Genomic DNA, 12,007 nt, shown 5'->3' with positions numbered 1-12,007 from the left:
TTCTGTTGAGAAGTCAGATGTCATCCTTATGGGGGCTCCTTTGTAGGTGATAACTTTTTTTTCTCTTGCAGCTTTTAATATCTTCTCTTTATCGCTTAGCTTTGGTATTTTAATTATGATGTGTCTTGGTGTAGGTTTCTTTGCGTTTCTCTTTAATGGAGTCCTCTGTGCTTCTTGGATTTGTGAGAGTTTCTCTTGCATTAATTTAGGGAAGTTTTCAGCTATGATATGATTGAACAAAGTCTCTATCCCTTGTTCTTTTTCTTCTTCTTCAGGAACCCCTATGATGCGGATGTTATTTCTCTTCATGTTGTCACAGAGCTCTCTAAGAGTTTCCTCTGACTTTTTGAGTCTTTTTTCTCTTTTCTTCTCTGCTTTCATGCCTTCATTCCAGTTGTCCTCTAACTCGCTGATTTGATCCTCTGCTCTATCTATCCTGTTTTTAATTCCTTCCATTGTGGTCTTTATTTCTGATATTGTATTTGTCGTCTCCAACTGATTCTTTTTTATACTTGCTATTTCTTTATTTAGGTTTTCAAACTGCCCCTCCATTGTTGTTCTAATATCCCTAAGCATCCTTACAATCATTATTTTGAACTCCGCATCTGGAAGTTTGATTATTTCCATATCACTCAGTTCATCTCTAGAAGGTGTCTCTTGTGGTTTCATTTGGATTGCACTCCTTTGTCTTATCATCTTCTTTTTTTTTTGTTTTATTTGTAGAGTTGGTTGAGTCTAGGCTTGGTGTTGTCTGCCTCCAGTTTTCAGTTGTGTTATTTCTAGGTCTTCTTGGGTTGGTATCAGCTATTATTTGTAATCCACTTTCGGATTTGGGCAGCTTTGAAGTCTTGATTTGTTTGTTTTCTTAACAGGTGATAATCTTGTTAACTGATCTCAGCAGGGGGCTTCCTTGAAACTGTAACCAGGAATGCTGTGGGTGTAACCTGAGAAGCTGAAGGTCTCTTCCACCAACTAATCTCACTGGGGGCAGGGTTTTTTCTCAGCTTCAGTAGGGGGAGGTGTATCTCAGATCTCCATGGAGACCTGAGTTACTGCCCCTCCTCCCCACTTCTTGTTTTCAGCTGTGTCTTGTTGCGCTGATTGGAGCTGGATAGATGTCCAGAGATCTCTGATCCGGAAGCACTTCAGCTCTGTTTTGTGAAAGTTTCAGTCCTTCCCCCAGCTATGGCCGCCTCCAGCACGAATGAGTCAGCTTTTTTATTTCATTTCTTGCATACCTTAGCCCCTTCACAGTCTGTCCCTCTCCCTGTCCTTTCCACTTGGGAGATAAGCTGGTCTTTTCAACCCACCTTGCTCCCTGGTCGCCAGGTAAGTGGCTGTGAGCAGTAGTTTCTGCTCTTTTTCCTCTGTGAAATCCTCTCTGGGCTCTCAGCCTCACCCCCCCCCCCCTTCCGTTCCTGTAAGCAGAGGAGATTCAGGCACTCCTTACCAGGATTATTGTGGCTTCCTCTTTCCTCCTTGGTTTTTGAGAGCTGTTCTTGCAGTTCAGTGTTGGTTTTTCATGCTGATTTTTCCTAAATTGATTTGTATTCCAGTTTGGTGTTGAGAGCTGGGCGTCTGTGCGTCCGCCTACTCCGCTGCCATCTTGGAGCTCCTCCTTTGCTCTTTTTCAATTAACAATATACTTATTCTGGATATCACTTGATGACAGTATATAGAGGGTTTCATTTGGTCTATAGCTTAATATACTCCATAGTGTGTATATTCTATAGTTTATATTAGCAATTGTCTCCAGGGTTTGTTTGTTTTCCTGGTTTTTAAATCAACTTGTACAATGCTGAAATGAATAGCCTTGAATTACTCCATTTATGTATTTTTCTAGTGCAGAAATATAAAATTAGAAAGTGGGAATGCTGTGTCAAAGCTTGGATACATAAGCACTTTTCTGTCTGTCGCCATATTCTTTCCACAATGGTTTTATTTTGTAATTCTTTTATTCATTTTTATAGGACTGAGTATATATGAAAATTCAATCTTCTTTCTTAGGCTACTTTGGACGTTCATATGATTGTTTCCTTTGGGAATTAAGAGAACTCATTTGAAATCATACACTCAGAATGAATGGGACAATAAAAATTGAATTCCTATTTAAGGGTTGGTCTAAATAATAAATTGCTTCAATTGCTAAATTATATGTATACATGTGGCAGAGAGTGTATGTCTGGAAAAGATGCAACTGGGTAAGTTATTATACCATTTTCTTATATTTATAGTCCCATAGAATTCCAGATGCCATTGTCATGAATGCATTAAAAGGAATTAATGTGTGCTGATTATGTATTCCATTTCTATTATGCGTTCAATTTTGTATTGTTCTTTCTATATTTGGGTATTCTCTAGTGATTTTTTTTTTCTGGAAATGACTCTCAAAAAGGCTTTAACATGAAAATAGTGAAAATGCAAGGGGAGGTTTAACTAAGTGAAACATTTTGAACCACTTTTTAGACAGTTTAAAGTCCTCTATGTAAAAAAACCCCAGTATTATAAAAAGTGGTTCTATGATTTTGTTTGTTTACTGATTAAGAGTTCCTTAAATTACAAATGAGTAACTTTTCCTAGAGTGCTCACACCTAGGAATGATTTTATAAATGTTTCAGGTTCCAACTCTGAAACTGGTTATGATCAACAAAGTATCAGGAGAACTTTTGTTAAAGAATAGAAAGAGGGAAGAGCAGGTGGGAAAAAGAAACACATTGGGAGAGTTTCTTCTTCAGTTTTGAGCTACTTGTTATTGTTACCCTTACTTTTTAGCCAAGCTTTGTTTTAGTCCATACTCATTATCTTTCATTCATCATCCTTTTTTTTTTTTTTTAAGGGAGAAAGATGAGAAGCATCCACTCATAGTTGTGGCATGCTATTTGTTCATAGATTGCTTTCTCATACGTGCCTTGACCAGGGGGTTACAGCAGAGCAAATGACCCCTTGCTCCAGCCAGTGACCTTGAGCTTCAAGCCATTGACCTTTGGCCTAAAGCCAGCAATTATGGAGTTAAGTCTTTGATCCCACATTCAAGCCAGCGACCTCAGGGTTTTGAACCTGGGTCCTCAGTGTCCCAGTATGATGCTCTGTCCACCGCACCACTGCGTGGTCAGGCATCCTTCATCATATTTTATCCACACTACAGCTCAACTTATCTGGCTTCTGCTCTTCTCTGAAAAGCCTCCCAAACTCTGGAACTTCCACAGTTTACCAATAATTTCCTATTAACACTCTTCAATTCTTTTATTAGTTGATTGAGTCCAGAAAGAGGGAGTGAAGCATTCATTTGTTGTTCCACTTAGTTGTGCATTCATGGCTTGCTTCTCATACACATGAGAAGCAGAGGTTGAACCTGCAACCTTGGCCCCACACTGTATTTATGCCAGGTCATTTTAAAACCCTGAGTTGACAGAGTTCTTCCATGAAATTCTCAATTTTCTTTGTTGTCTTAAAAGATTTTTAAAATATTTACTTTACCTTATCTATGTGTTACACTACACTGGAGAACAAAATTTTTGTTGCACCCACAAAACACTTGTTCTTACCTAATTCACGTGTGCTGATCTCAAATATGACATTAGTTTTTCTCTGTAATCTACAAATTTTTTGCAATTCAAGATTTTATGTTTTCATCTTATTGTAAAATTTTCAACATTTATTTTAACATAATGATGTAGAATGTCTTCTTAGGCATCATCTTTGTGAAAATATAATAATTTATATAATGCAGTAAATACACTAATACACTAAAAGATATGATTGCATCAGAGTTTGTCTACAATTTCAAAATAGAACATATTAAAACACTTATTTTAGCGTAAAACTTATTTAAATTCTATTCAGGCAAAAATTTGTGTTTGTAGCTCTTGTGTTTGTGTACTTGTTGAGGACAATCTCATTTGATGCTCTAGCAGTAGTCTGCTCATCACTAACAGCTCCAAGATATTCAGGAAACTTATCAAGGTAACTATTCAGGAAGTGGATCTTAATGCGCATGTTACATCCAATGTCGCGGAAAGCTAACAGCATCCTTTCAACCGAAAGTGCATAGGAAGTTCTTTATAACTGCCACAAAAGACTGCCATGCTGCTTTCTCCTTCTTATTCCTCTTCCTGACAAATTCTTCATCACATATAAGGGTTCAAATTTGAGGTCCATTGAAGCAGAAATAATATGTTGAAAGCATTCACTTTCTCTATTCAAAGCCTGAACAAACTGCTTCATTAAGCCAAGTTTGATGTAAAGTGGGGGGAAAATGATCCTGTCTTGATTAACTACAGGTTCACTCACAATATTTTGCATCCCTACTTCCAAAGCTTCACGTTTCAGCCACTCCTTCTGTGTCCAGTGTTTTTTTCCCAAGCTTGGCTGTCCCACAAACACAGAAAGCAAGGATACTTTATGAAACCTCTCTGTTGTTCTAGCAGGAAATTTACCATTTTAAGATCCACACAAATGATCCAGTTATGTTCCCCATACTTCAGAAAGTCGAGGACAATTTTTATGTCATTATAATCTTCTCGCTAATGAGTTAAATAACCAATTGGAACTGCTACATAAACATTACTGTTGTGTAGGAGAACACATTTCAGACTCTGTTTAGAGCTGTCAAGAAATAGCTGCCATTCTGTTGGACTGTAAGTGGTAACACCTAGCTGGCTGAGGAGACTACTGATATCATGACAGTAAACAAAGTGTTTGTCTTCAGAAAAAAAAGTTCACAAAAATTTGTTCAAGCTTCCTGAAATGGGATACTTTAGCTGACCGGTGAAGTTCATTCTTTTCTTGAAGCCTGGAGGCTAATAACACAGCTGCTTTCTTTGATAGGCCCAAATCTCTTACTAAGTCATTCGATTTGGGTTGGCTAAACTGCTGAGGGGTTAATGACTGCTTGGCATCAGAAGGAGACCCTTCAGATTCTACAACCATTTCCTTATGCATCTTACCAAAATACACTTGATCACCATGTTCACTTTGTTCATCCTTAGAAGAAATAATAAAACCATTGAAAACTGGAACCAGGAGTGTCTCAGACTGTGGATAGGTCGTATTGCTGAAGAAATATTAGGAAATGCGATCATATGCCATTTTTTCTTGCCAATGCCTGTTGTATGGATCAGACAGAAATAAAGGTCACTGCTGTGGTCCTTAGGTTCACGCCAAACCATGGGAATACCAAAAGGCATTCCTTTGTGTTTTCCTTTTGTCCAGTCACAAAGCATTTCCTCACAAGTATGACACACAATATGAGGAGCCCAATTCTTGTCTTGATCTCCAAGGGGAACTTGAAAAAAGGCGATATATGCATGTGTCACAAATGGATGAACTAGTGCGCCTTTGACGTTGAAGTGTGTAACAGCCACATATATAACAGAAGGTGTCAGGACTATTCTTACATTTATGCCTACTTGATAAAGCTATGATTTAATCTTAAAACAAAATAAGAGGGTATTTTTATCACATAATAACTTTTTTACATTTAATAACTATAATTATGTAAAAGTGATGTTTTAAAACATTAATTGCCTTCTGGTTATGTTCAATCCAAGAGTCGTTGCCCTTTAATTCCAATTTAAAAACCAACATATGCCATTAACTATAAAACAAAGAAATTAAAATTGCATAAAAACTAAAGCATGCACCAAAAAACCAGATTTCGGATTTGGAATCAGTGATGCAGAAATATATAGAAACAGTTCTAAAACTGCATGCAACAGAAAGTGAAAAAAAAATGTTCCCTAGTGCTATCTATTAATATTTGCTACCTGTGGAAGAAGCACCTAAATAATATTAGGAGCTTTATTTATAGCCCTAATTGATGTTTGTGAAAATAGTGATTAAAATACTATGTGTTTCTACTTATTGTTTAATTCAAATTTTATTTAGGATATGAAAACTTAGCATGTCAGTTTTAAGTATTTAAGTGAATTTAACACTTAAAATTCAAGTTTGATTAATTGCTGTAGAAATATAATTTCTTATTTCAAAAGGTAGCTTTCTTAGTATTTTTGGTACAGTCGAGTTTTTTTAATAAGTCTAAATAAACTGATAAAAACCATACATATTACTTTTTTATATTTTATTTATAATTTTTTATTTATTTTATTTTTATAAACTTCAAATAAGTCTTAAAAGATCCATAAGAAAAAAATGTGACTACCATTTTTTATACCTGATGAAGCCTACATATTCTGGAAGTTTCTTCTTTTTAAAACCTTCTATCTCTTTCACCTTTTAACTACATTTTATTGGCTATGTTTTGAAATGCTTTATCTTAAAAATAGTATATAGCCTGACCAGGCAGTGGTGCAGTGGATAGAGCATCGAACTGGGATGTGGTGGACCCAGGTTCAAGACCCGAGATGTGGCAGACCCAGGTTCAAGACCCAAGGTCGCCAGCTTGAGTGCAGGCTCATCTGGTTTGAGCAAGGCTCACCTCAAGCAAGGGGTTACTCGGTCTGCTGAAGGCCCACGGTCAAGGCACATATGACAGAGCAATCAATGAACAACTAAGGTTTCGCAATGAAAAACTGATGATTGATGCTTCTCATCTCTCTCCATTCCTGTCTGTCCCTATCTGTCTCTCTCTCTGTCACTGTAAAAATAAATAAATATATTAAAAAAATAGTATATAATATACATTAGATTGGAACATGAGAAACCAAAAGAGAGTATGTGTTTAATTAGGGATAAATAAAATACAAGCAATAGAAAATTCTACCTGAACTAAGTGTTTATTTCTAGCTTTTGAACTTCTTGGTAGTGTTCAGTAGCCACAGAGGGTGTTGAAGAATCAGAAATCGAGAAATTAATATATATGACTCTCTGTGAAGTGAATTTATATACAGCTATGAAATTTCAGGTCTTGTTACTTGCCCTATATTTCCAATCCAACTTTTCGGTTAATATATTTCATGTTCATATTTACTAGACTCTTTTCTCTACATAATAAAATAGGCAAAGTTTAGAGAAAAATTGTTTGCATGTTTTATTAAAAATATATCTGTATGCAAAGCATTTGAAAATAACTTCAGGCATTTTGTGGCATTCAGCACACTGCCAAGTTCTCCCCATCTTTCAGCTTGTTCTTTGATAGGGCCTAGTTGTTGCCAATGCAAACAGTTCTTATAATGTAACAGATTAGAAACTCATATGAAAAATAAACAATAGGAACAGATGACTTCTTCAAAGTGAAACTCTGTTAATTTAAAATTCTCAAAAAATAGAAATGTAAATAAAAACATTATGTCAATGCTGATTATGTCTATGGTTATTACTTGGGGGATTGCAAAAAAGACCTAACAAGCCTCTGCTTGAATTTAGAAATGACCTTAAGAAGTAATATGAGGCCCTGGCCGGTTGGCTCAGCGGTAGAGCGTCGGCCTAGCGTGCGGAGGACCCGGGTTCGATTGCCGGCCAGGGCACACAGGAGAAGCGCCCATTTGCTTCTCCACCCCTCCGCCACGTTTTCCTCTCTGTCTCTCTCTTCCCCTCCCGCAGCCAAGGCTCCATTGGAGCAAAGATGGCCCGGGCGCTGGGGATGGCTCTGTGGCCTCTGCCTCAGGCGCTAGAGTGGCTCTGGTCGCAACATGGCGACGCCCAGGATGGGCAGAGCATCGCCCCCTGGTGGGCAGAGCGTCGCCCCCTGGTGGGCATGCCGGGTGGATCCCGGTCGGGCGCATGCGGGAGTCTGTCTGACTGTCTCTCCCCATTTCCAGCTTCAGAAAAATGAAAAAAAAAAAAAAAAAAAAAAAAAAAAGAAGAAGTAATATGAATGACAAAGAAGTCTTTCTGGAGAGTTTGGTAGGTAGCAAATGTATACCCTGACTAAAACAGTATTGAATAAATAAATAATTGCTTATATGTTACATATACTATTTTATAAATATCTTATTCTAAAAGTTTCTCTACAGTTGTCTTCCTAGACATTTTTATGGGTTTCAATAAATTTAAGATTTACTAAATTAAATTGAGATATATGTCTTTTCATTATAGCATTTTCATACTGTATTACAACTTGTTGTTAAACATCAGTTTCTCCCACAAGATACCTTCTCTCTAAATAAAAATACTAGATCATCATTGTATTCTTTCAACCTAGGTAGTTCATATCTCAGTGCTCAACATCACTAATCGTTAAGAGAAATGCAAATTAAAACCACAATGAGGCCCTGGCCGGTTGGCTCAGTGGTAGAGCGTCGGCCTAGCGTGCGGAGGACCCGGGTTCGAATCCCGGCCAGGGCACACAGGAGAAGCGCCCATTTGCTTCTCCACCCCTCCGCCGCGCTTTCCTCTCTGTCTCTCTCTTCCCCTCCCGCAGCCAAGGATCCATTGGAGCAAAGATGGCCCGGGCGCTGGGGATGGCTCTGTGGCCTCTGCCTCAGGCGCTAGAGTGGCTCTGGTCGCAACATGGCGACGCCCAGGATGGGCAGAGCATCGCCCCCTGGTGGGCAGAGCATAGCCCCTGGTGGGCGTGCCGGGTGGATCCCGGTCGGGCGCATGCGGGAGTCTGTCTGACTGTCTCTCCCCATTTCCAGCTTCAGAAAAATGAAAAAAAAAAACCACAATGAGATATCACCATACACCAGTTAGAATGGCGCTCATCAACAAAACAACACAGAATAAGTGCTGGCGAGGATGTGGAGAAAAGGGAACCCTCCTGCACTGCTGGTGGGAATGCAGACTGGTGCAGCCACTGTGGAAAATGGTATAGAGATTCCTCAAAAAATTAAAAATGAAACTGCCTTTGACCCAGCCATCCCACTTTTAGGAATATACCCCAAGGACACCACATCACTTATTCAAAAGGAGAAATGGACCCCCATTGTTTTTTTTTTTTGTTTGTTTTTTATTTTTTTATTTTTTACAGGGACAGAGAGAGAGAGAGAGGGATAGATAGGGACAGACAAACAGGAATGGAGAGAGATGACAGGCATCAATCATCAGTTTTTTGTTGTGACACCTTAGTTGTTCATTGTTTGCTTTCTTATATGTGCCTTGACCGCGGGCCTTCAGCAGACCGAGTAACCCCTTGCTCGAGCCAGCGACCTTGGGTCCAAGTTGGTGAGCTTTTTTTGCTCAAGCCAGATGAGCCTGCACTCAAGCTGGCGACCTCGGAGTCTCGAACCTGCGTCCTCTGCATCCCAGTCTGATGCTCTATCCACTGTGCCACCGCCTGGTCAGGCTGCACCCCTATGTTTATGGAGCATTGTTCACAAAAGCAAAGATCTGGAAACAGCCCAAGTGTCCGTTTGTGGAAGAGTGGATTCCAAAGTGGTGGTACATATATATACTGGAATACTATGAGACCATGAAAAAGAAGGAAATCTTACCTTTTGCAACAACATGGATGGACCTGGAAACTATTATGTTGAGCGAAATAAGCCAGGCAGAAAAAGAAAAATATAATATGACCTCACTCATTTGAGGAATCCAATGAACAATGTGAACTGAGAAACGGAATTGAGACAGAGGAGAGATCAAAGGGACCAGAGTAAAAGAGGACAGAAGGAAAAGGGATGATAGGATGGGATAAAGCTGAAGGGAAGGGGGGAGGGCGTCATGGGGAGGAGGGCAAGAGAGATGTTGAGGGAAATGCAGGGGAGCGGGATGCATTTGGGGCAACACTAGAATCTATGTAAACATAATAAATTAAAATCAATAAAAAATAATTTAAAAAATAAAGAAATATATAAAAAAGTTCAACACAAACTATGTTTCAAAGTTTATAAATAGAAATTAGTTTGCAAAAATTGAACAATGAATGAAATATTCAATAAAACATTCATCAGTATTAAGTGTTATTTTTTCAGCCTTGTCTTAAATAAAGTATGTAATACTTGATGCATTTATCCAAAACATAATGTTACAGTGACATATAAGCTTACAACTAAAGCTTAAATCCTATTTCAGCTTGGTAAAGGCTATATAATTTTTCTCTGTATATAAAACAAGGGAACAGTAGAAATGGCATAGATAACAAATTTATGCAAAAATTCTCTATAGATATCCCAAACATTAAAAAAGGTATGAGTTCTCAAAGCTAAAACATGCTTTCTTTTCAATCTAAGATAATTGACTATGTATTATTTAAAAATCTATTTGGAAAACAGTATATTGGAATTACATTCTACAACTTGTAATGTTAGGAAAAAACTAAGCTGTGTTTTTGCTATTTTCTTACATTATGCTCTACCTGACTGCACAACAATACATAATAGTTTAAATCAGAGAGGCAAAGGAGAGAAACCAGCTTTACCACTTTAACAATTATAAATTGATAGCCTTAGAGAAACTGAGGGAGTTAGATAAATAGGTAAACAATACATAGACATGTAACAAACTTTCCATGAATATTTATAAATACATGTCAGAAAGCAAACACTTTTCAAATTGATGTTAGTTATCCAATTTTTTCACCTTTTAAAAGCATTTTAATTGACAGCATTTCAGTTTTGAATACAAAGTTGTAATTTTAGTTATAATTACAAATGCGTACACACATTCCAAAAGTATACACCTTTAAATGTCACAAACATTTTATGGCAAAAATAAGTTCATTTCAAACTTAAGTCCAGTGGGAAAGAAGTACAATGAATAAATATAAAAATTGCCACTGATAACTAAGATATTTTATCTAATATCTTTGCTTTAAAAATAGCTCCTTAATTGCTTGTCTTGAGTTGGAGCAATTCTCATTGGCCCTGAGATGAACCTACATAGTTTTGTAATTTCAACATCAGATTTAATTTTGATGCTAGATAATAGGATGTTTCATATATACAAGTCTTGGGCTACTTATGGGTTGTGATAAACATATCTTTTTTTTTTTAAATGCTTATTTTAATTAAAATTTTTTTTTAAAGAGAGAGAGAAGAAAGAGAGAAAAAGAGAGAGAAAGAGAGAAGGGGGTCAAAAAGGAAGCATCAACTCTCAAATGTGCCTGACCGGGCAAGCCCAGGGTTCCAAACTGGCGACCTCTGTGTTCCAGGTCAATGCTTTATCCACTGCACCACCACAGGTCAGGCTAAATGCTTATTTTATGTCATGGCAAATTTGGGTAAGGACCACTATGTCAGAAAAGAAGTTGTTAAAACACAGTTGAGAAGAAATCTGTGATATCAATGCCAATCAACTCAAGATTAACCCTTTGAGTAGTATGAATATTCATGTATGTCCTTGTGCCTCCTGACCATCCAGAGCACAAGATAACAAAAATTTTTATTTTAAAAATGTGTAAAGCAACATTAAAAAAAGGCAAATGTATGTTCTTCTTGTTTCCATAAATTGGTTGTCAAACAAACATGATTTTAAGTTAATAAAACTGTAAATAGAACTAATTTTATTCTTTGAAAAAAAAACTCCGGGGTTCAGCAAGCATGAAAAAAAGTCATTCACAACTCAAAGGGTTAAGATATAGATATTCAGGCCCTGGGCAGTTGGCTTAGTGATAGAGTGTTGATCTGGCGTGTGGAAGTCTCAGGTTCGATTACCAGTCAGGGCACCCAAGAGAGGCGACCATCTGCTTCTTCTCCCCCTCTTTTCCTCCCATAGCCATGGCTCAATTGAATTGAGCATGTTGGCCCCTGGTGCTGAGGATGGCTTCATGGAACCTTTACCTCAGGCACTAAAAATAACTGGGTTGCAAGCATTGGCCATAGATGGGGGTTGCTAGATGGATCCTGGTTAGAGCACATGTGAGAGTCTGTTTCTCTATCTTCCTTCCTCTCACTTATAATATATATATATTCAATGTTAAGTTAAATTAAATTAATCATTTAATTATATAATTAAATATTAAATAAATATAGTCTTATTATGTTTACCATTAAGTCAAAGCAGATGGTGGCATTTAAAAAGGCTAATAAAAATTATTTTTTAGATACTAATTCCTTTAAATATACATAAACAAATAAATGTACATCATTTTTCTAGGGATAATTTATAAGTTTATATAAATTATTTATTATCAATAACCATTATAAAAATATTAAAGTTTTAAAAGATT

General features: G+C 37.3%; 1 non-coding gene across 1 annotated transcript; it reads left to right on the top strand.

The window, feature by feature from the left end:
• Positions 1–8,168: 8,168 nt before the first annotated feature.
• TRNAA-AGC (transfer RNA alanine (anticodon AGC)) lies at positions 8,169–8,244 on the top strand. Its single transcript has one exon. It is a non-coding gene; the product is annotated as a tRNA-Ala (tRNA).
• Positions 8,245–12,007: the final 3,763 nt, after the last annotated feature.

This window comes from Saccopteryx leptura, chromosome 12 (assembly GCF_036850995.1).
Source record: "Saccopteryx leptura isolate mSacLep1 chromosome 12, mSacLep1_pri_phased_curated, whole genome shotgun sequence".
Taxonomy (NCBI): Eukaryota; Metazoa; Chordata; class Mammalia; order Chiroptera; family Emballonuridae; genus Saccopteryx; species Saccopteryx leptura.
Note: the sequence above shows the minus strand (reverse complement) of the source record. Positions and strands in the feature narration are given on the sequence as shown.